The sequence below is a fragment of the Octodon degus genome, unplaced genomic scaffold (genome assembly GCF_000260255.1).
Source record: "Octodon degus isolate 3935 unplaced genomic scaffold, OctDeg1.0 scaffold00346, whole genome shotgun sequence".
In the NCBI taxonomy this organism is placed as follows: Eukaryota; Metazoa; Chordata; class Mammalia; order Rodentia; family Octodontidae; genus Octodon; species Octodon degus.
Genome location: NW_004524922.1, coordinates 338,732 through 343,292, shown reverse-complemented (window position 1 = coordinate 343,292; position 4,561 = coordinate 338,732). Strand labels below are relative to the sequence as shown.

The window sequence follows — 4,561 nt, the reverse complement described above, 5'->3', positions numbered from 1 at the left end:
CCTGAATTCTACATTGAAGCATCAAAAGGATTTAATGGCAAAGAAACAGACAGTCCTAATCAAAGTAAACCAGTTTTTATGTATGGAGTTAGGGCCTTTCTTGAATGCCCACGTTCAGCAATGACTTGATAGACGGTTACATGAGATTATAGGCATATAATGAGTTTTTTGGTGAAACACAGGTTTGTTTCAATTCCTTTCATGACATGAAAATTACAGTTGTGCTTTGCTCAGGTCACAGACTTCATGTTTCCTGCAATTTTGGTCACAAACTGAATTGAACCACTACTCAATGCAATTTTCCTGTACATTTAGCTTTGAAGTTAACCACGGAATTTAATGACAGTCTCATCTAATTCAGTTTTTTATTGATGTTTTGTTTTAATTTTTTATGTTTCACTGAATTAATGCTGTGGGAATAAAATTCCTGAGTCAAGGTAGCGGTTTAGAAATGAACAACTAAAAAGAAGAGCTGGCACACTAGAATCCAATGTAATTTCTGTGATGTTTACATTTTTCACATAAAATAAGAATGAGGGAAATAACATTCTAACTAAATACAAACCGTATTGTGAAAACCAAATCTCACAATCCACAGTGACATTTATGATGTTCCCTACACAACCCTGATTGAATGGGGAAGCTCTACACCTGCTATTGGTCATTGGCATTTGAAAAAGCTTGACATGTTCCTGTCAGGATTTTTATTGTGAATCTCTTGACTGTTTCCCAACAGGTTGGGGAAAGGGAAGTAGGGAAATAATAAAATAGGGGGCTTTATAGGTTTTTGGACGAATCCTATCTAGAAGAATTTAATTGAAAACTTCCACTTGAAAGAGTCTAATGGATAACTGTAGAGAATACTGAAAGGCATGAAACAGCATTTGCACTTGAATCAAAACCAGAGAAAGAGCTGACAAGCAGATAATAAAGAAAGTCAAGAGCATAAATGCTTAGCACTTACAGAATTCAGGGAAAGGAGAGCCAGGGATAACTAACTATGGAGGAGATTGTATACAGTATGCATTCATACCGATGCCCTAACATACATAGATTCATATACATGTGTATTCTCTCTAGGGTCACTATATGATCACTCTAGATGCACTGTATTGGTATGGTAGACACTCAAGTGACATTATCCTATCTGAAAACTGACTATGAATGAGGCATCTCATAAGCAACCCACTGCCTACATTGGAGTAAAGGCCCTTTCAGGGTCAAGTAGACAAAACATAGTTGCCCAAAACTTCCCTAACAAATGACATAGTGAAGGGCTATTGTGTAATGCAAAGACAGCTGGGGGAGCCAGTGCAGGTATAGCAAGTTCCCGAGGGGCCAAGGGATCCTTAAAACCCAATAAAATCAGCCAGGAACAAAGGCTCTGGAGTGTTATCTAAAGAGCCCAGCCTGGTTATTGTCAGGGTTGCTAGCTATCTTCTTCTTTTGCCTTTTGAATAAATTATCTTGCTATGTAAATTTTGTATCCTTAATTTGATGTTACTGAGTTTATGATTCCTGAGTGCTTCTCACGTTAGCATGGTATTGCTCACCCAGAATGTGACATGCTATTGCTCATTTGTGATGGAAAATATTTGTATATTAATGTGCTGTCATGCCAGTAGAGCAAAAGCTTCTCCTTTATCCCCAAGTCATTTCTCAAGTAAAAAATATTTTAATCCTGTAACTCATACACTGCTGTTTTTTTCTTGCAATATACAAAGAAATCACATTCGCAGTTTATGATGAACTGCCTCACAACATCAACACATGGGATACAAAAGTCCATTTTCCTAGGACTCTTACGTTGCCACTTGATGTTCTCTTCTACCATTTAGTCTGAGATTAAAAGAGAAATTGAAAATCTAGTTAGGCCTTTACAATCAATAGGTATCATTAATCCTAAAATGCTTAAATTAAGCAAGGAATAGAATGGTCACTTGGATTGAATTATCCATCATAGTTGAAATGTGTTAGCCTTTGGAGCATGTCGCTCAGTCCTCGGTAACTTTATTGTACTCACCGTTGTATTATGTTGGCACAATTAGGCTGGCTGAGTGTGCTGGCATCTAGAAATATTGTTTAGCAGGAGCTGTACATCCTGGGAAGCTGCCCTGGTTTTACCTGGAAGCAGTTGAGAGTACGAGAAAATGTCACAGGAAGTGAGACCCTTAAGAGATGGGGGTTTTCTTTTGTTGAAAATGTCCAATGACAAGCCATGCAGATGTTTCTGACAGTGCACAGACTGTTTGAGACATGTCATATGGAAGAATCTGCAAAAGGCCAACTACCGGAAGTGCTGTATTTTCAGTGGTGTTTGAAGTGTAGGTTCTAAAATAAAGCCCTTCTTATGGGTTCTGTGTTCAAACCTAACAAGCAGTTAGAAAGAATTCCTTTATAAGTGCTTAAAATTTTTGTAATAGGATTTTAAGAGTTTAGTTTTAGCAAGGAAAACATGCACCAGATTTTAATGCCTTTAAAATATAATGCTTTTAATACTGTTGGAAGCATAGTGATAGTTTCGTTCACCAAACGAAAGTTTAATACTTCCTTGATTCACTGACATTAAATGTAGTAGTGCGATGAAACAAAGACTTCAGAGTCAAAGGACCCTATAGCCAATATGGTCAGGCCCTATCAAGCCAGGCCCATACATCTTTCTGGGCCTGTGTCTTTACCAAGTTTTATGGTTACCCTTTAATGATCCCTCACATGTAAAATAGAAGACAAAAACTATTTTGAGATGTTAGCGTTCCATGCATGTTTGGAGAACTAACATTACATTACTCCCTTGGAAAATCGTATCTTCTCAAGATTTTTGTTTTCATTTTTCACTTGGCTTTTTGAGTTAATTTTGCTTAGGGAAGGGATGATCTGGGAGAAATTCAGAAAGTGATTAGATTTCAGAAACATTTACAGAAAGAAGTAAAAGTGTAAAAAGGGATAGCACCATGTAACTGTTACTACATAACTCAGCATTCATGATATTCATAAACATCAATCAGTTATTTAATTGGAAATACATCATACATTTCATTAAGTTGGAAAAAATGTGGTGACAAGAGTAAGTATGCATAATGCTAATGCCTGATATATTAAACACTGTGCTTATACTTATTCAATCACTATAAAAAATAAGACAACTGAGGGCCAGGGAGATGGCTCAGTGGAATAAGTGCTTCCTTGGCAAGTGCAAAGACCTGAGTTCAATCCCTGGTTCTGCCACAAAAAAAAAGACAACTGATTTCAGATAGATAGTTAACACTATGCCTATGCAATGGAATTCATTTATTTATTTATTTTCATTTTTTTTTCTTTTGGTGGAAATGAGAATTGAATTCAGGCTCTTGAACTTGCAGTCATGAAATTTAAATACCAATTGCTGTTCAAGATTGAAATTTGTAAGGTGAGACTTTTCTGAGCAAATTTGAAAGATCTTTGGACAATGCACATATTTAGAACATGAAGAAAAATAAGTCTGTGTATACACAGTGCCTTCATTGTATTTTTTTAGAAATTCTAGCAGAGATAGTTCAATTCATTGTGATATTTTTACCTTTCTCAATATTTACTTACATATTTCAAAGTGGTGTTCTGCTTCCAATCATGGGCCAAAAATCAAAGTGAAAAAACCTAAGTTATCCATTCTAATATAAATGCCTTAGAAATCTCTATAGAAGTGGCTACTAAGCTTTTACGTGATAGATTGCGAATACACAGAAAGAAGTTAAAATTTGTTTTATTTTTAAAATTACATTATTTGTGAAGATGCATTCCATGCAGGAAAAAGGAAATATGTAGTTAAACCTTCTTTATATCAACCTTATGCATTATGCAATATACTCTCCTTATAAAAATGAAAACCATTAGCCAAATAGGAACAGGTGAGAAATTTGGATAAGAAAGGTAATTTATTGCACATGTTAACCACTACAAAGACTTCTCAGGTAAATAACAGTATTTCATTATTTCAAATTGCCATAAAACTTCGTGAGAAGCAGGCAACCACAGAAAGTTCTGAGACCAAGTTGCTGGCTAGGCACTGCCCCAGTCGGAACTAGAATTGCTGGAAGGATCTTGGACCAACTTATTGGAAAGCTACGATGACATACATGAGTATGCATTTTACAGAATAAATACTAGCCAAAAGAAAAAAGAATGAGAAGGATAAAATGTCACCAAAGTACTAGGAATTCAACAAGTGTTTGCTGTATTGCATCATGTTGTCTTCCAAATAGTTGTTTAATTTACCAGGTATAAACATGCAAAACTGGTTAAAACAAAAGAAAAGAAAAGCAAAATGAAACAATAATAGCTTTATAAGAAATCAAAGAGAAAAAAGAAAAACCTAAATAAAACATATTTTAAGCATTCAATTCCTGTCAAAGACAAAAATAATTTGGCAGTACCATGATCCAAATTACCGTGCATAGGTATACATAAATGTCTTCTTCCCTTCATTCTTTTGTCCGTTTTTTCATCCTAGTTGTTCCTTCCCACTGAGCAAGTTCCTTCCCTTTCTTAGTACAAAGATATTGTACTGAAAATACATAACTAAAAA

General features: G+C 35.3%; 2 long non-coding RNA genes across 4 annotated transcripts in view; one reads left to right on the top strand and one right to left on the bottom strand.

The window, feature by feature from the left end:
• The window catches only part of LOC111814529, a 7,607-nt gene extending 3,988 nt beyond the window's left edge, over window positions 1–3,619 (bottom strand). The window contains exons 1-2 of one of the 2 annotated variants that reach the window (XR_002819494.1): window positions 3,577–3,603; window positions 2,024–2,124 (exon numbers count right to left, since the gene is read on the bottom strand). This is a non-coding gene — a long non-coding RNA (uncharacterized LOC111814529). Of the gene's footprint in view, window positions 1–2,023; window positions 2,125–3,576 lie in introns of both variants that reach the window. The other variant, XR_002819495.1, reaches the window with a different exon arrangement.
• Window positions 3,363–4,561, top strand: part of LOC111814527 — a 20,315-nt gene continuing 19,116 nt past the window's right edge. Inside the window, exon 1 of one of the 2 annotated variants that reach the window (XR_002819491.1) lies at window positions 3,363–3,401. This is a non-coding gene — a long non-coding RNA (uncharacterized LOC111814527). Of the gene's footprint in view, window positions 3,483–4,561 lie in introns of both variants that reach the window. The other variant, XR_002819492.1, reaches the window with a different exon arrangement.